The 24,039-nt window shown below is 36.4% G+C and overlaps 1 long non-coding RNA gene across 2 annotated transcripts; it reads right to left on the bottom strand.

The window, feature by feature from the left end:
* Positions 1–18,259: 18,259 nt before the first annotated feature.
* On the bottom strand, positions 18,260–18,625 carry LOC116172746. Of its 2 annotated transcripts, XR_004145742.1 has the most exons (3): positions 18,578–18,625; positions 18,452–18,521; positions 18,260–18,396 (listed from the first exon to the last, which is right to left on the bottom strand). It is a non-coding gene; the product is annotated as an uncharacterized LOC116172746 (long non-coding RNA). The 2 variants fall into 2 exon arrangements; XR_004145741.1 differs by having other exon boundaries at positions 18,260–18,521; positions 18,578–18,621.
* Between the last annotated feature and the right edge of the window lie 5,414 nt (positions 18,626–24,039).

Here is a 24,039-nt window from a genome sequence, read left to right as displayed (position 1 = left end):
GCGAAAATTCGAAACTTTTGTGAGCGAATCTCCACGGGAGAACATTACAGGGCGTTCTATTTGACTGATTCAACTCTTCTGATCTAAATTCACGGGAACGAATTTTAATTTTGTCTCCAAAGCTCCAAAGTTTTAATCATTTGGGGTGCAGCTTTTCTGAAAGTCAGTTTTCCTGAATAGACGAATATTCAGACGGAATCGCCTATTGTGGGGGAAAATGCACGTAAACGAATTTGCCAAAGGACGAGTTTTGTTACAGAATAGAAAAAAAAAACTTAGGATTTAGTCTGTTTCACTGATGTCAAGAGCGAATCTTCTTTCTTAACATGAACTTCTCATTGCGCAAGTTCCTCGCGAGGAGTATTCTGGACTTCTGGAGAACGCGAATTTTCCTTGGATGGGCAAATCTCCCGTGGGCGAATTTATTTGAGGAGGGGTTTTCATGGGGGAAAATTTTTATAAGTAACAGAAGGGAGATCTGCGATTCAGCGTACAGTAATTACTCCAAAGTCGAGTTTACTGAAGGACAGTTTCTTTGGCGACGGGAAACTTCCTTGTAACAAATTCTTGGTGATCAAGTACTATTATGGGTGGTGCAAAATTTTCTTTAGCGGCATTACTTTTGATCTCCCTAATACGATTAACATTCAGATGTTATAACAAAGCGAATTATTTGCTGCCAAGTTATACAAGGTGGCGCACGGAAAACTATACAGGGTGTCTTAAATTGAGTAGGATAACATGGCTATCTTTGTTACTATTATACTTACAGATTCGGTTAAATTGGCAAAGTTGTGCAGTTTTTGTTGCTGATGGGTATTCCGATATTTTGAAAAAAATAAATCATTTCGTAGATAATTGGAAAAAAGTAAAAATCGCCATTTTTAAAAAGTTCAAATATTTTAGTAACAAACAGCGCTATCCAAAACAGTTTCAAATAACAGTTGCAAGATTCGATGGGATAAATTTAATGGGTATAGACAATTTTTTTTCAAAATGGCGGTTTTCAAGATATTGACATCAACTTCCTTATTTTAAATGGACGCCATATTGCATTTTTACGTCCCTCGATAGAAAACATTACAAAACCAGTGATACTAAACATAATATTTCATTTTGCCTCGAACTTTACAATATATTTCTTATGGCAATAACTCCATGGCCGTGTCGATGGTGACTATGCGAGACAATAAACGAATGAATTTGGTTTCATATACAATAGGCCATAGAATTATTGCCATAAGAAAGTGAAAGGTGGATTCCCAAATTAAATACTAAGTGTTTGGTATCACTGGTTTTGTAATTTTTTGCCTATGGAATGACGTAAAAATCCAATTGTCCATTTAAAATAAGCAAATTGATGTTAATATCTCGGAAAACCGCCGATTTGATTTTTTCGATAGTTCTCTTTGTTACTAAATATTTGAACTTTTTAAAAATGACGATTTTCACTTTTTTACAATTATCTACGAAGCGAATTATTTGTTTTAAAGATCGGAATATCCATCAGCATAAAAAATTACACAACTTTGCCAATTTAACCGAATCTGTAAATATAATAATAACAAATATATCCCTGTTATCCTACTCATTTTAAGACACTGTGTGTAGCTTTTTTTTATGTGAATATAACCAAAAAGTTTGATTCTAAAATGAAATATAACTAAATAAGAATATTTTTGATTCACAAAAAGCAGCTTATAGTTTTACATTCAAAGGTTTTACTAACTCGGGCAACTTTTAAGATTTTAACAAATCGATTTAAATCTCGGCAACGGAATTTTCAGGTTTTCGGCGTTATATTCGTACTATCGTGTTATTCGGGCATCGCTTAGTTTGATCATTTATAAATTTCATTTAAAGATCGCCTTTTATCGACCTGTATCTTGGCAACGGAACACTACTGTAGAACCTTATGGTTTTTTGAATTTCAAAAGTAAACTTATACTCGTACTTTCACTTACTGTCGATCAGCCGATCTCGGTAAGGGAATGTCACAGATTCTTCTGCGTTTCATGAATATTATATGGCACATCAGACACAATTTCTTAACTTGTGAGGGACTTGGCCGGGTTTGCTAATCTTGGATGACTCCCCCGCAAATAAAGAAAACAACATGAGCAACCTACTTTACTGTATGTGAATATTTGAACTATATGAAGTTTATTGTTCATCTCAATACCGCTGTGCTATGAATAAAAATATGTATAAAGTTGGTAATCATGCGCGCCGTTAGAACCATCCTCTAGACTCCCAATGAATGACCGAATTCTTTATCAGCGCATAGACGTTTATAAGTTGAATGTTCCACTGTACAGTGCATTAAAAGCAGTTGTGTAGATCCAGTACCATTGTACAGTGGAACATTCAACTTATAAACGTCCAAGCGCTTATAAACACTTCGCTCATTCATTGGGAGTCTAGAGGGTGGTTCCAACGGCGCGCATGATTACCAGCTTATACCTATCTTTATTCATAGCACAGCAATATTGAGATGAACAATAAACTTAGTGGGAAGTTACACTACTTTCCTCCGATTATCCATAGTTGAGTGAGCAATCTTTACCTACATAGCACGAAGAGAACAAAGCACGCATTTTGTATAATGTGTAAGAGGAACAAAGCGCATATTTAGGTAATATGAAGGGAACATAGCTCGCATTAGCCACCAGAAAAATATGTGAGATGAACAAAGCGAATAACCCAGATAACACTCTTCGAATACTAAGGAACAAAATTCGAATAGTATTCCCTCAGCTCAGATAGTGAAGCACATAGCTCGAATCACTTGCAGCGAACCTTGAGAAGGAAAAGGGAATTGGTCACTGCTAGCCAGGGGAAACGGGTCTTCCAGGGAAACGACCACCGAGGTTTGACAAAGCTCATATAATTTTGGGCTCCCGGCGTGCACAAGTCACGCCAAAAAGTAAATAAAAATATAAACTCAACATCATCCTCGAGAACTAGAGGGTATAAACACCTTTGTCTTGGCAAAGAATCTACATATACACAAAAGATATTCAATTGCATAAATCAGTAAATAAATTAGTAGTTCTGGGCAGGGTTACACTTAACCAAATGTAAAATTTCCACACAGTTGATCAATTATACGCAACTTGATTCTAATCTCATTGTCTGGAAGATAAAGAAATACATCCCAAAACTACAATTACAAATCAGACCCAATCCAATTTATTCCAAGTTACGTACCCCATTAATAAATGGGTTTCGGGTTGTGATATAGGTAAAATGAAGATAAGTTATTATTAAATAGAAACATATGGCATAACCTAAAAGGAAATGTGTTAACAAATCCTATAAAAATAAACGATATTGTCATGACCTATTTACGTAAAGACGCTTAGATAAGTAATTTCACCAATTTTAGAGTGATGACTCGAATTTTCCTCTTCAGATATCAAAATCTTCCGTAAAAATCAAATCCTGTCATTTCAACGACAAAAGCAGAAGTGATATTTTCTCAATTCCAAAGGTACCAACTACTCCTAACACACTAAGAGCGCATTTAATCAGTCAACCAAATTAAGAATAAGTACATTCAACGAAACAACGGGACATTACACACTAATTACAAACGAACGTAGCGCTAAACTTGGCTAACATGTGCTAAGTGAAGCACGCATGACCCTAATTATTCCGCTAACAAAGCAAAGATAGACTACTCACCTTCGTCACTACTTTGCACAACAAAGTATGAAACTTTTATCCAACTGATCGATTCGAACACCAACACTTCACTAAAACAATTTCTGTATCGTCCACTATCGCGGCGAATAGCAACAACTTTCACCTCGATAAGTCATAAGGGGTTGTGAGTAATTATTCTGTTTGAAAATGCTCACCTTGAAATAGTCAACGCTTCAAGTTGTGTAATTACAGGGTGAAAATTTTCTCCGAGACACTAAATATCTCTTCAAAACAATTTAACTGTACATAACAACATTAATTAATCGTATTTAAAATGTAACATATGTATGTAATGGGCGATATGACCTAGCTGTTAAAGCCCGATGTCAAATAAAAAAAAAAACTTTTTATGGTATGCACTACGTACTTTAAATTTGTGGTCAGTGGCGTACCTCTGCATGGTCCAAGGGGATTTATTTTTTGGATATAGCAGCATAAAAGCTATACCTACTGCATAATCAAATTTAAGAGAGAAACTCACATTAAGAAAAATGTTGTGTTAATTAATTTAATAGTTTCCCTATGCATTGAATTTCATAATGTTGGGTATCATAAAAAACTTTGTTTTGAATATACCTATTCAGTATCCCAGACAATATTTCCACCCTGTATAAATAAAAATTAATGTTTGTATGTTTGTTTCTATGTCTGTTATGCCCGCCTAAACCGTTCATCCGATTGTGACGAAACTTTGGAGAATGGTTGGACGTATGCTCGTCAAGGTTTCCACATAAAGCAAAATTGTTTGTTTGTCTGTCTGTATGTACCCAAGAACGTTTAATTATTTAAAATTCTCAATGAAAACGGGTAATACAGGGTTTCAACAGGATCAATCATTAATACAATCACTTAAGCGATGATGAGGAAAACGGAAGACCATGAAAATCCAGAAACTTGCGGAAAGGTAAAGTAGAGAAGGTGACCCCCTACTTTAACTACATGCACCATATAAAGATTGGTTCTAAATTTAAAGGTAACCAAAGTTTCGGCTTGGTGATGCCGTTAAAGCTGCTACAATAGACTACGATTACACGGTAAACCGAGATTGAACCCGAATGGAATAGAGAATAAGATGGTTATTGTCCAATAAATTTGTAATCGGTTCCAGACGTGCCTTGTGTCATTGATCTTAGTGGCATGTTTAAAAAAAGTTCTGCACTTAGTGGTCGGTAATCACTGCAAATGTATCCGTGTTTATTTCAGGTTTAGACGTCGCGTGTTAGTGTTACTTACAAACGTTCGTGTTTGAATCAGATGTAAACGTTCGACTACCGCCATTTTGCACATGCACACCTACGCGACAATCAACCAAATTGGCACTATTTATCCATTATTATCCCTACGCCCCCGTCCAACATATAATCGGTTCGTAAGGGTCAGTAATAATCATTCCTCGAATATCCCATATATATGTTCTGTATCTCAAATTAAAAATAAATAGGTCGATGGTCATGACCGCAAAACCGTTTCAACGAATCTGGCGTATTTCACAGTTCTTGGACATGTTTATATTACACTCGCATTATTTACACCTTGCATTTTTTTTCAGGTGAGCGATTTACAATACGACGCCGGTGGTTGGAGCTCGTAAGGTGAGGTATTTTCGACTGATTCTTAATTTTGCATTTGCATATACGCAATGTTGTTAAAAATCTCTACCTGTCTAAGATTTAAAATTCATTACCATCTGTTTTTTTATATAATTACAAATTGTTCAATTTTTTTCAGAACTTGTAAAATATTGAGGTTTCAGTTAAATAAAATTGCTGGGTTTATTTGTGATTTTAAATTTTACTTGAGTTTTGATTACCATTTGTTGTTAATCGGCGAAAAATAAGTGGCGGACTCTTGCTCTGATTAATTAATTCTGGCAAGAGATTTAATTAAAATTCTGGGATCGGAGTCACGTTTTTCCTACTATTATTGCAATTTATGAGATGAGTGCGAACAAAGCGAAAGCAGAGCACTCAACAGAAAACGTAAAAGAGATGCCATATTGAAAACCAAGAAAATGGCAAATTATGCATTTCAAATTTTACGAAGACAAGGTGAAGCGTTTAATTAAATCATAAAAGGTTCTATATTTATCACAGCGCTTATGGAATCTCAGATCCCGACGGCAAGTTTCTAGTCGGCGTTCCAGTGTGTTGGATAGAGAATGGAAATACTGAGTAAGAGATAAAAGTTACTACTATTTGTCTTATGAAGGTTGCGTCTCTACCTAATTCCTTCACTCAACGACATAACGTTCTCCCTAGTTCTGGATGAAAACCCTTATTTTTTTAAACATATTCACAAGCGAAAGGGATGCACAGATACTACTATCACTATAACGGCGTAAATTTATTTCCAAGTTTAAATAATACTGATCCGCGAAAGGATTTCACATATAATAATAATTGCGTAAACTTTGGGAGAGAAATAAATAGAAACTGACAATAATACGTGTTGACGCGTCTTTAGACGGCTGAATGCTAACAGGAACTAGAAAGTATTTCTTTTACAGTTTAATTAGGAAACACAAGGACTAACTAATGAGTGACCTTGTTTTGTGGTGCTAGGTATGCCTTGGGGGATTTCCGCAGTAAAATCAAATGACCTTGCAAACATCTACCTACGCTTCTGCCAGCCACATACTCGTAAAATGCTTAATAGACAGAAATATAGTTCAATTAATTAGAAATGGTCTTTGTGGGTCCCATTTATTTCAGAGTCAGATTATAAATGGGTTGAACTAAACTGTTTAGCATTAAACATTTAAAAATGCAGAATAAGCACTTTTTCTAAAAAAGCTGCGCCAATGACGCATGATTACCATTTAGATAATGAAGCAATATTTCGGGCATCATTCTGTTTTTAAGGACTTAGATATTCACTACGATACTAGTTTTTAAATACCATCTCTTGGTGACAACAAGATCTGCACAGAGTGATTTTTGAATCATGTAGTAGCAGCTCTCTAATGGGGCTGATAGTTTTCTAAGTTCTTGTAGGGATGAAAGTTAAATTTTGCTAGGGGTGCGCGTTTTTACAGCCTTAGTAATAGACAGTATATAAATATAGGGAGGTTTAAATGTAGAGTGATAAGCACCCTGAAATGGGCTAGGAGTGTCACGAGTCTGGACCACCGTGACACCAAGTGGTTCAAAGCGTTTCGTTTTTGGGGAGTCGTATTAGAACTCGAAGAGAGGTTCGTTCTGGATAGTGCATTTTAAATACGACGAGTTGTCGGCGCAGTTGGGCAGAGTTAAACTTATCCATTTCGAACAATTTTGGGGGCTTTAAGAAGTAGCAATAGTGTTTATGTAAATTACTTTCACCTTTTTCTAACTGGGTGCATACATGAATATTACATACTGTTTAAATTTTCAAATCTGTTAAAAATGAACCGACCGAGTAATTAAGGAATGATTTGTGACAAAATTCCGACCCATCAGTATCCTTAAAGAAGTCGGTCTGTATTGAATACAAATAGAGAAAACAAAAACTTTACCTTAGTTTTACAGCTACTAAAACTACCCTCTGTGTCGTCCAACCTTGGATACTGGATCATCTCCGACTGTCTCATTGAATGGAAAAAGAACGGTTGATCCTGATTTCAGGCACGTAACGGGAAGGCTTCGTTGATTTCAAAGTTCCAAACGAAAATTTAATACTATGTAACCCACTATTAATAGTTATTTATGGTATAAGTGTGTTATATTACAAATAAGTCACGCGAGAAAAAAGTAAGCCCACGAGGCCGTCAGGCCGAGTGGGGTTATTTTCTCAAGTGACTTATTTGTAATTAACACACGTGCACCATACAAAACTTTATCCAACACCTCCTCAAGCTGGTTTAAAACGTGGAAATCTTAAAAACTGCGTGTTCCGCGAAAAACTAGAGTGCATGGAATACAAAAGCAATAATTCGTTGCTATGGGGAATAATAAACAAAAAATTAATTAATAAAAGAATGTTCCTGTACTTTATCTTGCTAGTGAGTTATTTTACGTCCATAACTCATTAGTGGGTTATATTATACCTTACTCGTTTAATTTCGTCATGATAATGACTGGATAACATAGAGGTGTTGGATAAAAAGTATTATCAGCGGCAGATGGATAACACTGTCTATTAGCTGAACGGGTTCATTTACCATCGGAATCAGTTTTATTTACTCACGTATGACTTTCGCTCTTGTTCGTGTTATGCAATGTTTTATAATTCGCGCGGATTAACTTTTATTTAATAACACATAAATTCACTTTAGATTGAGCTCGTTTATTCGTTTTCTCAATGAAAGTTTTTTTCTTTTAAACCGTAAAATCGCTGCTGGCTACACACGCAATTTCTCACAATAATTTCTACGAATCCACGTAACATGCACTAAAACCCACCCTTGAGCGTTGACAAGATCTCTATTTTAGCCCGACGCGTATTTTTATCGTCGGGACACGCAGTCACATGTGCCTTAATTAACTATTTTCACCGCATTTTCGATACTCACCGGGTATATTACGCAATTTTCTTCCCTTTTCGCAAAAAGTTTATAATCATTTATAATTCATGTCAAATTTGGCAAAATGCGAAATCTTAAATCTAAAAAAGACCCTTTCTAGGGCATTTTTGCAAATTTATCTTTAAGAAGGTAGCTTTTGATCTCACTTTTTTGGGTGGATTTTTGTTTTTTTGGGGGCAACATTAACAACCTTTTGCAAGGCGCGCGTCTTCGAGGGGTAGTCTGACTTTTGGTCCCCAAAAGTTTCTTAGAGCTCTAATCGCGGACTCTCTTGTGTCGCCAATAGCTATGAGTAATGAGAAGTACCTAAAAATTGAGTACTATTTTGTAACGGGTTTTTAGCGAAATCCACTAAAATGCAAATGGCGAAGCGGGTACCGACCAAAGGAAAGTGGTAGCCCCCGACAAGCTCTTACTGATGGTGGAGTCAAAACTTCAAACGCGATTTGCGGATGAACGAGATGTCGGAAGTGGCTATCTACAAAGGGAATGTGGTAGCCTTCGACAAAATGTTATTGATGATGTAGTCAAAACTGGCTAATGCAATACTGATCTGGCACACAAAAATGCGCTGAAGTCTCTTCGGGCTCACACGAGGACTTTGATAATTTTTGAATACTTGATTCTACTTTAAAAAAGTAACGGAGGGCTGTTTGCAATTACAATCCAATACCTATAATGTAAGCTTCTTTGTATGAAGAGGAGACGAAACCAATTTGTTATTCAACAGAACCAACAAGAAACAAATTTGATTGACGTCTGGTGTTTTTATTTATTGTCATACACCTTAGTACTTATAATTAGTTCTTACTAAAATTAGCAATAATTTTTTTCTACGCGTCATTTAACTATATATACGCAGCGACATTGTAACGTGTGCTAAAAATCGTGGGCGCCAGTCTGTTGAGTATTCAGGAGTAGTATGTTATCTTAAGTAGGTCGACGTAACCAAAACTGCCGATGTCTGCAGTATGATTTCACCACAACCCTGGGAAAAGAAAAATTGCATATTTAAACTTGAGGGGATTTTGAGTTGCGGTTTTAGAACTAGCGTAATTGGTGGATATTAAACGAATCAAAATAGTTAATGGTTAAAAATGGCCGGTTTCATTAATAAAGCGATATTTTTTGAGAATCAATTAATCAGAGAGAAAATTTTAGAATTCTGCCAGTAGCCACCGAGCGGGAAGCCACGTTTAATTATTACGGGCTCTCAAGAGCAAAATTTTAATGCGGATAGTTAGAGTTCGAACACGCGAATCATTGTTCACGTGCATCGGCGAAAATACACTATGAATAGATTTTACACAGTGGGTTTAGGAACGTAGGGTACTTATTTCTTTAATTACATGGGTTTGTGTGTAAAAATAAGGAAGCATCAGTTAGTGCACGAGATTGCAACTTAACCAACGTTCGTTAAATCGGTTTACCGGGCAATTAGTGCCTCATATAAACTAAATCGTGCAAACGTAACAAATTGGCAGGGTAAAACATACCCAATAATTGTCACAATCGAGAGTAATTTATGATCTCAAAATATTGAGTTATGAATCTAGATATCTAGATCTGAAATGAAAACGTCCGCTAAAATAAAAACATTAGATTTTGAACCACAGGTCACAACCTTTTCCAGCTCAGAAAGGGCGCTTTTTTGCCTTATCTGTAACAGATAAAATCTAAACAAGAAAGAGGGATAGTGAATAGCGCAGCATACAAATATTACGATAGTAATGTCTGACGTCTGACACTCGGGTACCCATATGCTAAAACTATAATTTTATAATTAACATTCATTAAGATTCAATAATTCAATGTACGTTAACTGTACAAAAACAAAATTTTGATCGACAACGAATCGTCTGTAAAAATCGGTGATAAAATATACAATTTCTATTGATCTTATGGTCTAAAAAATTCAAAACGTAGCACGAACAAATTCTTCGTAATGACACAACTAACGTAAATAAAAATGGTAGATATAATTTACAATTCAAAAGCAATTCACTAAATCGGTAAAAGGACTAATATAAGGGAAATGTAGTTAATCTAGTACGAATGAATCTTCGGAGTGACAAAAGTAACGTAGACAAAATCGAAATGTCGTAAGATGTGTTCGGTAACGACAAAAGTAATCTATGCATACAGAATCAGAAATATCGAAGCGATTCACAAGAGCAATAATCTCCAAAATTAACATACAATTAAACATGAGCGTGAACAACTTCAATTTGAGTGTCATCAGGTAAGGTAGATATCCCGTGATTGACCTTGACATGAGATGGCGGTGGAATTTTCCAATAAACCTTCCTTGCAATAAGGAAGAAATACAAAATTCTGCGGTTTCCACATAGGACAGTAACGAAGAAAAGAATAAACCAGCAACAAGAAGCCTAAAAAATCATTATAAAACTGAAGATTAATACGCAATTGTAGGTACATACCTTGACGGTCCTAGAACGCGTAAATATATCCACAATAAGCGTTTCAATGAAGCATAGAAAATAAAGAGAAAAACTTCACCAAAGCCATTAAAAACCCTTTTAAACAGGCACGATGCACAGTAGGACACAAATGGCGTGTACCTTCTGTTACAAGCAAAGATCGAATCTTGTCTGTACAGGGAATAATTGTAGACATGCGCAGACAGAAGAAACTGTTAACTACGGAAACAACTGCACGACATCTAGCGGCCAAAATAAAGAATTATTGTAAATTAAAGCTATATTACATCTAAACTAAACGGATTTACAAAGGAAATACACAGCTGGTGTAAAAATATCGAATATAAGGTTGGAATGTAAAGTAACACCGTTACACGTGCTAATATTGTGCAATATGATATATAACCTGGAAAAAAACTTTTACCGTGGTAATTTAAACAAAAGGACTATTTTGATCAAAAGAGTTAGTACTGTAAATATACATTCAGGCTGTTTGGTGTAAATTTCAATTCCTCCGTCACCTATGACCTCGTGCATCGGTACAATTTGGCAACTGAAAGGTCACATTTCGCAACCGGTTCATTTCAACTAGGAAATTGACATCTTTCTCCAGTCGAAATCAGAGGTGACTGCGTATTTATTTGGCGCGGATCTAACAATTCAAATTACTTGAGGACGAAGACTCGCGAATGGGTGCACTTTGCTTTTCTTCGAGCGGTAAAGAGGACATGGAAAAGATTCAACTGAGACGGCAGAACGTAGGTCACTTTGGGGTGTGTAAGTGCCTTTGATTAAGGGGCCAAGTAATTTTCTTTAATGGTACCATTTAATAACTAGGGTGTAGGTAATTCTTTTTGTTTCTTGACTGTTGATTTAATAGATGCTTGTTATCCTAAATTTGAATTAGTAGGGCAAATTTCGCAATAATCCTGGATAATTTTGCTGTTAGAAAGAAGTGGTACTTTAGGGGCTGATTTGTTTATTTGTTACAAATTGCACGTACGTAATGTTTTCGCATGTACGTAGAAGTTTCATTGAGATGTCGCTTTAACTACGTTGCAATCTTGGGAAATTTCTTTAGCTTAGCTAATGTTAGCATATCTACACTACAGGGTGGATGTTATTATTACAATTTCTTAATTCAATTCAATTGAATTTTTGTTGTTTATACACGCAGTTCCAGTTTACTTTTGAATAGGTTCTAGGTTTGGATAAGTGCCATGCCTTGAAAGCTTATATGACAAATAAATCGTGGATTTACATTCAAGTTTGTAGTTTTAACTTTTAACGATCGAAAAATTGCCTTTGATCATCATTCCAAAAACAACAAACAATAGGATTACCTGCCACCGTAATTAGAATTACACCTGGGCATCTAAAAATAATCCTCCTCGAACCCAATTTCACCAGGGAAATTAGGGGTAAGTAATATTACCACCACAATATTGACAGATAAGTTCTGTAGCTCTCTTTCGAAATATCCATTTGCAACGTTACTAATTTTACATCAGCACAGTTTGTAATTCAAGTAATATTAAATACTTACATTTTGCAATTTAATAACATTATTTCTAACTTCATCCACCAGTACATTAGAAGCTAAATTTAAATTTATTGCTAATTTAATTAGGTTAACTATGTTTACGAATATAGTGGAGTAAATCGAAACAAAATAAAGCGTTAAGCATGCCTACATGCTTTAGGGTAGGTAATTGAGTTTAGTACATGCATTATCTATAATTTCAGTGAGCTTTTGGAATGTTAACTCTTTGCCCATTGATTATTAATTCGGGCAGGTTTGACTACATGAAATGAATGGTAAATTAATGAGCTTTCAAATTATTATTTAAAAAGTAGAAGCAGAGATCAATACCTTGGGTTCTTTGTGTACGATATGTGAGCGAGAGGTGATGTTTTTCATAATGAATAAAACGCCGTTTGCGATAAAACAGACACGCAATGTTCGTCCAACCGCGTTGACTTGTGGAAAGGTAAAGGGATGAACGTTATTGATCTACATGCACCACCAAGCAACGGTGCAAGTCAAATACTCACACGTTTGCTTAATTTAGGGCTATCCACCCCGGTTACTCCACTCCACCCCAAATGAACGCAACAAAACTATCTGCAAGGGTGTAAAAATTCTCAAATGCTCTTTATTTATTTCAAAACAGCTTTCCGTTTCTATAAAGAATACGCAGGAAAGAAACTAATGGCTTTACTGGGGTTGCTCGCAGAAGCCAATCAAAGTTAGATTCTTTAGCGCTTCCGGCGACGTTCCCTCCAAGCAATTCTCTTAAACTTAGTTTTTCTATCGCTCGTTCTCACTTGCGTTATGCCACACACTTTGTCCCCATCTTAATCTGTTGAATTATAAACCATTCGGACAACTTTCTCTTAAACTCGGCGGCATTTTCCGGGAAAATGCAAAGTAACGACGTAAGAGTAAAGTTTTCGAATGTAGGGCATCAGATTTCCACGTTGCTTTCATAAGAGCCACCTAAGACTCCAAATGGTAATAAACAAAGGGAAGTTTCAGAACAAAACTTCCCCGAACATCGACTATGGACGCGGAAAAAGCTGCCTCATGAATGTTAACGCATCTTACATTCGTCTCGGGGGTCCATTTTACTGTGGCGGAATATAATCAATAGGAAAGTGCAAAATTACATTTCCACCCTTACGTTGTTGCGATTTCAACTTAGCCGTTACGTATTCAGCAGCATTTCAAACTCGACAACCATATAAGCTATTAAATTTATTTCCTCGGTAGCCGCGCCTGGGGAGTTCGCCCACGAACGGAAAAATACTAAAAATAGTAGAGAAACGTCGGCTCTTTCTTCCTTCGGAAAACAAGTACAAGGCTATAGAAGTTTAAATTTAAATTAAAACCGTGATAAGGTGGAAGGAGGGTAATTAGTACAAATTGAGTCCTCCACTCTGGATAATTAAAATGGTTTATACATTTCCGCGAAGGGCGAAGGGAAAAAGATTTCGCTACCTTCAAATGAATTTGTGTCGATTCCGTTGTACTGCAAATTTTCTGTAGAGGTGTACTAAATCAAATATGCCACGCTAGACATGATAAGACTGGTTAAACCTTCGATGGGATAATGAATAAATAACGAATCCAATCTTGGATCTGTTGTTTTTCTGGGTTAGTATTATTAAATTTCCTTTCTTTCGCAGATGATAGATTGTAGGGCCTCTTTCATTTTGCTCGAAATATATTTTCTTCATGCAGTTGGAGAAAGTGTGGTTTCTCATAGTAGCTTTTGGCGGAAGTACCTCTAATCTAAACTCAAATAAATTTTTAATAGACTTGTACGGCTAACCTCCGCAATAATCGACTGTCAACACAAATGGGACACCTTGTATATAAATTAACTAAGTGACATTCAGACATAAGATTATGAAACTAGTAGTCGCAAAGTTACACAACTCACAAAAGAAATGACTGCTTATGCAGGTGCAGTTAAACCCTCCTCCCCCAAAATCATCCCCTGAAAGTGATATCTTTTAGAGGCAACAATTATTGCTTCAAAAGTATTGCATATAACCCGCTATTGATTATGTCTTTATTACTCAGCCAAAAACGAAGTTTACCTTTTATTAAATTAATAATTCTAATCAGTTCGCGATAGTCGATAATGCGTTCTCTCGTAAATACCACGTTATTGCGACTTCGCGCGCTTTTGGCATTAGACCAAAGCAAACGGCTACGATTGACGTCTTCCTCTTTCCCTTTGTTTTCAACTTCCGCCTCCACTTCCTTAACAAATTAATGCATCGTCACAACGAACATCTGCTCAGCGCGGCGATAACACGCGCTTATCTTAAAACTAATTAACTAACGCATCGACAAGGACTGTTATCGCAACGACTGGAGGAAGCTTCTACAAATACTACGCAAGTAATCCTAATTCAATAAATGTAGTCTTTTAAAACGTAATTTAAACCCACAACCAGCAAAACAAAATAAACAAAACAATTATTTAAACAAAACCAAACATCAAATAATCCGGATTGACTCCAATTAAGTAACCCGATCTCCAATAAATAATCACAATTCACGTCAAAATATAAAACTGAAATGGACGTGCTCCATCGTTACTGCATGTGCCGAAGCCAAATAAAACGACCGCCTGATTTAGTTTACACAACAACATACAGGGTGAGTTTTCTTTTTCATTTTCACCTTCGTAAACCGCAAATCCGGATGTAATGTAATTCATTAGCAACAAAAGATTAAAAAATCCATATAAATAATTAAACCGCTGATGAAAAAGTTCAACGGTTGTTCTGTAATTACAAGTAAGACTTGGTGAGCAGTTTTTGATTAGTGATAGAAATACATAGAGGATACAAAATCGTACACCCTCTACAATTTTTAGCTGACAAGGTCCTATTTACGATACCTTATTCGAGCAAAAATTTAAATGACGTTTTTTCTTGCCCAATATTTTTTTTTATATCTCCATACATCGCACTTTTTTTGAAACTGAGAACGCAGCAGGATTATTCGCTAAAAAAGATTAACAATCGTACACGGAATGGTTAGGTATATACAAACAGATCTTTGCGGTAGCGCCTTTGTGCAGTTTTTATCTTTCTTATTTGTTTTTATAGCTTATTTGTATTGGGTGGATGACAACCGTTTATTTTATAGATGACAGAATTTAGAGCCCAGTCGCATATGAATTGGGCCAAAAGTGTAGACATTACTTTTTCTGTTTATTTTATATTATTGGGATTGATATAATTATTAGAAATTGTTGAATAATTGGCAACACCACACACTTTCAAATAAGCTTAATCAATTTATTTACAATAATAAAATAAATTCTAATTCAGAAAAATTAAAATGTGTTGTTGTTTCATATGCGTCAATTGCGAAAATTTCAGGCTATATCTTCGAAGCGGTTGAGAATAAAAGTACAGTAGCTTATTAACGTTTTTCTCTACAAATATCCTCTGCTTTAATTTCCCAAAATACTGCCCATTTCTTCTGGGACACCCTGTATAAACGAAGGTGTTTTCCGTTGGCCGATGGTGCTGCTTATAAAGCGTCGGCAGTCTAAATGTCGGGTGTAGTAGCCAATGGTGCGGCGCTAGTTGGTGGTTGGGCCGGTGTTGCAACGCCTACTGACGTGGTGGTAACATCCATTCTATTCTGTGAGCGGTCCATGCGGTATTAAACTTAGGCTGCGAGAAATCTGAAGTAATCTGTGCATTCCGAACCAAACCCAAGTGCAACAAGCGGATTAAAATCACTCCCGCATTGAAGCAGCGACAAGGAGTATCTCGAACTCCTGGTGCACTAACATTCAAAAAGTATTTACGAGCAATTATAGTTCGTGCGCGTTGTAGTTTGCCGATTATCGTGGTTTTAGTTTGCGTTGTAGTTGATTATAAAGATTTATAAACTATTGAAAGAAAGTTGTGTATAAAAGCGCTAATCGAGTTCGCGTTCGCGTATTTTGCGATTGGTATCAAGTTGGTATTATTGAATGCCATTTCTTGTAAAAATGTTATTGCGCTGAAAATCTAAAATATTAACGTATATTGTTGGTTCTACTTTAATTATACTATAATGTTATTTATTAAATATAATAAATTCCTTTTGTGTTTCAAGATCGTTAATTTCAGTTACCAATACAGTGGAACATTTCCTATCAATGCGAAATGCGATCGTAGGAATGAATGCCCTTTGACCCTCTCCTCTCAGGATTATTTCACCTCAACCTCATGTACTCATATGTGTTCTATTACAGCTAAGGTCAATTTTTAAGAAAATAAAAACCGTTGCATATTTTCATAAAAATTATTGACTTGCTATTTACCCTTTATCCTTTTCCAAAGGCCAGAAGAGGGTTATTAACCGACGAGAAGCCGAGGCACATGAATATAAAAAAAAGAAGAGCCACCCCAAATTAACCAGAGGTGAATTAATTGTAACGTACCAATTCTATGTCCGAAATAAGGAGGGGGATAAACAGTAAGATATAAAAAATTGGTTAACTCGGAGAAAAGTTTCGCAATCAAAGCTCTAAGAAGATATCGTTTAGAAATTCCTGAAAAATTCCGGTTTTTGAAATATTTTGACAAAATTGGATTTTTCCATTTTACGTACTATTTTTTTCTGGCATTTATTTGACTAAGAACAAAATCTCTAAAGGTAAGTTCATAGCTCTCCGTTCATACGTTTCCGTTTTTCCGTTAGCCAATCAGAAGACAGCAAATTTTTAAATCATACGTCGTCCGTTTACGACGGAAAAGTTGGTTGAAGTTGAACATTTACGTTTCTGTTGGTCCGTTTTTAACAAGAGTGAGGTTATGTTTGGTACGTTAATAGCGTTCGCCTATTCGTTCTTCACGGTAATAACCAGATAGCAATGTGTTCTTACTTTCGTACCATTTTTACATACTGAAAATGACGGAGGGTACAGTACAAAATAAAGTATAGGTTATGGTTATACTTGCAAATGTACAATGTGGACGGATTGCTATGAACCTTAACAAAATGTACTATCCGTTTGACGGATCAACGCAACGGATGAACGGAGAGCTATGAACCCACCTTTACACTTCTCCCTAACAACGGGTGAATTCCCGTTTATATCGAGAACTCGTGTCGAGTAAACATTTTGCTTTTGCTATCTCGCGGAAATTGAATTGATTTCCATGGAATGTTAGTTATGATTTTTCGTATTCGAGTTGCTCCACGGACTAAACGTTCCTTTTTTCTCGCACTTTATATGCCACTCTTTTGTTTTGTGTTTACAGGGTGTTTCGAAATTCGCGCACACGGACTGTGGGACGGTGTTATACAAGGAAAACTGAATAAAAAGGTTCGTTACCAGTTTTTTTATCAGACCGGCACTTTTTGCTGAAGCTTGTTTACTACCAGACAGCGGACATCTTGAACAACTGTTGTAACTACGTACCTACTCGTCATAATTATAGTTTATTTTAAACCTTCTTTTGTTTTTAAAAATGTGTTATTATTAAGTTTAACCAGTGGGCGCAGCGTAAGGGGGGCGGAGATTTTTAAAACCGCGGTAGTTCGAAAAATAGCGGTCTGATGGAAAACTGGTAGAGGAACTTTTTGTTCAGTTTTTGTCGTATAATACCATCCCATAGTCCGTGTGCGCGAATTTCGAAACACCCTGTATATCTGACTGCAGATTATTGGCAGAGAACGCCTTTCTGAATTCAGACGACCGTGACCAGGATTCAAAGTGTCATACCATCTTAACTCCGTGAGACAACGTTTGTGCATAAGGGTTGTAACTGATATATTTTGAGTGATTCACACATTCAATTTATTTACCCTTTTAGCTTTATCAAGAGCAGAAAAGGATGCCTTAGTCTACCTAGTTCCCCCTCAGTAAGTATGTTCTATAATACTGAGTGGCGTCTATCCCGGTTACTTATTTATTTTTGCCTTGTTGACAGCCGTAGAAGATAACTCCTTAATCACCCGAACGATCTCTACTTTGCCAGATTCGGTAGCGAAACCTATGTCCCTCACAAGCGGATATGTGGTAAACCTCCAACTACTAGTTATTTGCCTATCCGACAGATTTCTACCAAAGAAATACAAGCGTAGTTGTGCATCTTTATTCCAAGTTTTTAGTAAGTGTGTTCTTGCGATTTGTTACAGATATAGCAGCGACGCCGAGTATATCAGAAATGTTAGTTGGATGACGAAGGCCACTAACACTAACGTGCAGATGAAACCTGCTAAAAAGGGGTACTCCATTAGTAAACCATGCATGCAACGTTCAAATACTAATACCCGCCAGGTATCCGAGCGAAGCTACTGTAGTGTACATTAAACTAGAATTTTTGTAATAATAAAGATGCATCTGAAATTGCAAAAGGTATTAATTGTTGGTGAAAATTGCGGAAGGAAAATACCTACCAGGTTTTGACGGGCGAGATGACTGATTTGACTGTCACAGAACTATTCACACCCCTACTACGATTTGTCATTAAAAGTATGCGAATACAACTGTGCAGGTCTATACTTCCAGGGCTGCATATAACAGAGTTAGATGAAACACTTCGTTTATAGTTACAAATTCTGTGTATGTCATTGCTTGCCTTTTCTCTTTATTCTTACTTGAGATGAAGACGTTTCTAGAGAGCTTAGGTATAACCAATTTTTTCAGTTGAAAGAGACTGCACTAACTATGTTTATTCATACCATTTACTAAAACGAAAGTTTGAAACCCTTTCGCGAATAGCTTCGTTGGGATGTATTCGGGACAGGAACCTTTCTGTTCAGCAATTTGTCACGAACTTGTGTAAAAAATGACAATAAAATATATCTAAAAAAAACATGGCTATAAATTTTTATGATTCGACGCAAGTTAGTTCAGCTTTTAATCCCTGCATATATCTGATATTTCGTTGTTATTTCAGAATATAACTTCGGATTTAACAAAAACCGTATAGCGGAAATCATTTCCTATAACAGTAATTTTATACATGCGTAAACGAAATTCTTCCTGAGCCAATTTTGTTAAGTTGTTTTTTGTCATATCACAGTATTTATGCGGTTAGATATTACGCATATATTGCGTTTCCAAATTTCCAATCGATAAGGGAAAAACGTTTGTTTAGATGGGGTTATTCGAAAAAGTGTCGTAATAAAAACTAAATATAAAAAAACTACAGAATTTATTTACGCTTATGCAAAACTTCTAATTCCAACGAGACGTAAGAACAGAATGTCCCCTTTTACAACTTATCCCGTATATGTAACATGATATACCGACCGATCGCCACCCTCAGCCGCCAACGACCTTCTTTTTTTTGTGGCCAGTCTGGATGCAAGTGTGACCCTCGTTTTACAATCGATTAATTGAAAGAGGTTATGTATTTCGACCGTTCAAAAAAACCCTGAAATCCATTAAAAGCGGACAATCAATTCAGTAACAGCATCTGGTAGACTTGACCATAGTAGCTACACGATAAAACAATGTGTATGGTTTTGCGTAATTGAATCGGGAAAACAAAATACTGAAAACAGAATTGGAAAATTCGAAACCGTTCGGGAGTTATCTGGTCCAAAGACGGACGGACAGACTGACGGACGGACAGAAAGTCCAAAATCATGAACTCGGTAGGAGCTCGTTAATAAGTTACATATGACTTATCAGCATTCATTATTATCATTATTGTTTAAAAATGCGAGTTAAATGAAAGAGTGCTTCCATAAAATCCCTTTCAAGTTCTTCGCAGATTTGTTATGGCCTCCTAAAGTTCCTCTTGCTCATTTTCAAGATTTTCTTCAAACTGCCGATTACATTTTCTTGACAGCAAATCGTATTAGAGTTGGGGATATTTTTCGGTGGCTTCGGTCAAGAAATGCGTTCAATTTTATTTACACTAGTGCGAAGGGTCCATCAGGAGCTCTGCTACGCAAATAATTATTAAAATAGGAAAGAGTGCGATACTTAGATGCTCTAACGGGAACTCTTTAATGGGGTGCATTTTTTTAGTTTCTTTAGGGTTACGCGGTTTTAGGGGTTGAATATTGTAAGGTATACAGGGTGGTTCCATTATAGGGAAATTTTGTTTCGGTTACTAGTTCTTCAATAGACTTGTTGTGCTATGGTTACCAGATGCGTCACTGGCCGATTAATTGCGTGCAAAAGTTGGGAGCACCGGTTTGGAGAAAGAGTTAATCAATTACACGTGTCAGTTTCTGATGATTTGGATTCGCTTCACGAAGCAGCATGAGAGATGAGATGATTACTCGGGATTTTTTAACTGCCCAGGTTGCTGGCAATTGCTTTAATAAACGTGGGATTGGTCAAGGGAGTTGACTTTTATTGGTTCAACAGTCATTTTGGTTGTAAAAATTTGGAAAACTGGTAATCAAGAGAAAGTGAGTCAAATTACCGATAGCGGAAGTGTAAAATTAGCTCGAAAATCAGCGTGAATTTGAACCATAATGGATCATAAAATTCGTTTTTCCCTTGGAGTACGTAAATTGTATAATCTCGAAAAATGTCCGAGAAACAGCAAGCTGTTTTCCTCGGAAAGGTAACGGAGTTTTCCTAATACGCTAGCCAAGCAGCCCGGCATCGAGTCACATGCACCAGGAGCTAGGGGTGGTTGATATTATAAAAATAAGATAATCGCATTTTTATATATTTGTATTGACAATTGAAGGGAAAAGTCCAAAGTAATCAGGAAGGATGAACGGCTAGTGGCTAGGATGACTACTTAACGGTTAGCTGCATACAAAGAAATTTAATTTGAATTCTAGTTTTCGTTGCATGATTCAACTAATTTTATCTTAACGGTTAGTTTCCACAACAACAAATGGATTTGCGTAGGGGCTTTTTTTATCAGAGCTGAAACATTAAAGATCGATTCTTATAGTACAATATGGCAGTTTTTGATGATGAACTGCAGTACGATACATCCACTCTCACCTATTCTTTTCGTCGATTTCGAGGTCTTGTGTAGTTAGTTGATTGAGTAAGCAATCGAATTGAATCGAATCAGTAGGTAACTCAATTAGGTACCAAATTTCGTAAACAAGATTGAAATAAAGGCGAAATTAATAATATAACAATATATGTTCACATACCAGGATGACGGAGAAAGCATTGCTCACTTTGAACTGTGCAAAATGAGAATTTTGCATTTTGCATATTATAATATACGCTCTCCACGTGAGAGACGACGGGTAAACAAGAAAAACAAAATTTTATGGAGCTTCAAATTCGCATCTTAACGGTGACGTTCCTTCCCCGTTGTGCTATTCACGTCGCTGATCTCAGACACCCCTTGGTAGTAATTTTACTGCCGCTCGTAAACAACAAATTCTAGATTTCACGAGTGTCGCCTCGTCCGACGGGACTAGGAGTAGTGCATTACCCATTTTCCACCTGAAATAGGAAACTTCACAAATCACAACTCTCTATTATCACGTATTAAGTTCAAGTCGAAAATTGAAATCGTAAAGTTCAAGTAGCTAATTAAATTTCTACTATATTTTCAAGTAGTACATAAACGACTAACTTTTGATGCATCTCTTGTAAATTAAGACCTAACAAAAACGAGTAAAAAATTGCAAATTTTGTCTTATCAACGCATGGGATAACGTAATGGTTAACAGGGTTTGGTTAAACGTTCTTGTGGTTAATTGACTGTAACGGGAGCCTGTTAATGGGATTAATTTTTTTCGTATATGTTTAGGGTAGCTTAGTTTTAGGGGTTATATTAAGTATCGTTGGAATAGTAGCTTGAACAAAACACAAAACGAATCAAAATAGTCCTTTTACACAATTTTCATGTTTGTTCCTGGTAACATCCTTTGTCTCCAGTCCTGTCCTCGGTTAGTATGTGCTCTATATTGATTGAATTCCTTTTGCTTCTAGACTCCTAATAGATTTTTTAGCAGATTTTTAGGTGTATTGCTTCTTTGGTTGCATAGGATAACGCCATGTATTCAGCTTCTATCGAAGAAAGTGCCACTAATTGTTGCGTTCTCGACTCCCGGAATTCTGAAGCTTGCAATCCATCCGCTTGCGACAGACTCGGTAGAGATGTCAAAATATCTCTTCATTCTTCCCATCATTTCCATCATCTGTTTTACCTCTGTTGCCATTATTACTGTGTCGTCTGCGTAAGCCAGTGACCATATCTTCTTTCTTCACACTACAATTCCTCTACTTTGACCCTTAATACTCGTATTTTATCGATATCTGTTATGAGTAAAATAAGATTGGGCAGTTGGGCTTGTTTCAGTCCTTTTAATGTCCAGAACACTTCAGACTCCTTCTCTCCTATCATTACTCAACTTCTTGTCGCTCTATATAACTCCTTGACCCCATCTTCCATCATTTTTCCCTTTCTACTCTCTCAAACGCTCCCTTTAAATCCACGAAAAACGCGTTTTCCAATTCTTTTACAACTCATTTGTGTCTCCTCTAACAACCTCTTGTCTTCTGTCTCCTTCCACCTCCTCTCGTATGCCACCCCCTCTTTCTCCTGATTTCCCTGTAGTAAATGCATAAAGTGCTGCTTCTGGTCCACTATTCGTATCTATTTCCTTTCCACTTGTTACGTTTTTCCCTTTTCCTCTGATGTTTATCATCATCCGCTTCGCTGTTTTTGTTGCGCAGATTTTTTCTTCATTATTACTTTCTGTATCCTCATCTTTTTCCCGTACATTTTCTTTTGTAAGTAGGAACTTTTTTCTGATTTCTGAACTCCTTGCTCTCTTTCTTTCTCTATCATTGTTCTGCATCTGCATCACTCTATGTACATTCTCTACCCCACCACTCCTATCGTTTATCCCACTCTTACCCTTAATTTACCTGTTTCCACCTTTTTAATACTCCCCTTTCATCTTTCTCCACTCCTTTGCGCTCTCTCCTACTTCTTATTGTTCTCTAGTCTCCCTCTACAAGGCTGCACAGTGTACCTTCATTCGTCTTTGTATCTTTCCATTTCTTGATCTTTTTGTCTTCTCTTTTAGACTCAATTCTATCGGTTGGCTATCGACTGTGTCCTTGTTCCTATCTTAAATTCTTTTTTTCTTTCAGTATTTTTAGCGCTTTTTTTTAAGAATGAAAAAAATGTGCCATTATTTGCGTTTTGTCCGTCTGTCCGTCCGTCCGGACCCACTTCTACCGTGTTGAACTACTTAGGGAAATAATCCTAGAGTCCTGGAATGTTTTATAATATGGGGGGGGGGGGGAATTACTTTTCATGGTATTCTAATGAAAGATCGCAACGAAAGGAATTAATTTCTACCAGGGTACTCTCAAACGGTGGAAAGATCGTCTAGACCAGATAGGTACATCTATTGGCGAAGTAAAAACTTCATTGTGGATATCTCGCAAATATCGGAGCACGGTACCTAGGGGGAAACAAGTACCATTTTTGGTGTACACCAAAAATTCAAATTCAAATTAATTCACGTTAATTCAAACTAATTCACTTTAATTCAAATTAATTCACATTAATTCAAATTAATTCACGTTAATTCAAATTAATTCCCGTTAATTCAAATTAATTCCCGTTAATTCAAATTCATTCACGTTAATTCAAATTACTTCACGTTATTTCAAATTAATTCAGAGGGGTGTACACCAAAAATTCAAAGTTGTTTCCCCCTAGCAAGTTACCTACAAAGTGAAAATGCAATATATCGGAGCTTGATCCTAGAAAACATCGAGCATGCTACTACTTACCTTATAACCCAAACATTTACTAAGCTGCGTCCGTTTAAAAAATGCGCTTTATCTCCATGAGAGTTGTGCACAATTTATACTTGTTTCTTTTCCTAATATGTAACCAATTACCTCTCTCTTTCTCCCATGTATGTCTACCTAATGCTGGTCCCTATCTCCCTTC

The sequence above is a fragment of the Photinus pyralis genome, unplaced genomic scaffold (genome assembly GCF_008802855.1).
Source record: "Photinus pyralis isolate 1611_PpyrPB1 unplaced genomic scaffold, Ppyr1.3 Ppyr1.4_LG5, whole genome shotgun sequence".
Classification (NCBI taxonomy): Eukaryota; Metazoa; Arthropoda; class Insecta; order Coleoptera; family Lampyridae; genus Photinus; species Photinus pyralis.
Note: the sequence above shows the minus strand (reverse complement) of the source record. Positions and strands in the feature narration are given on the sequence as shown.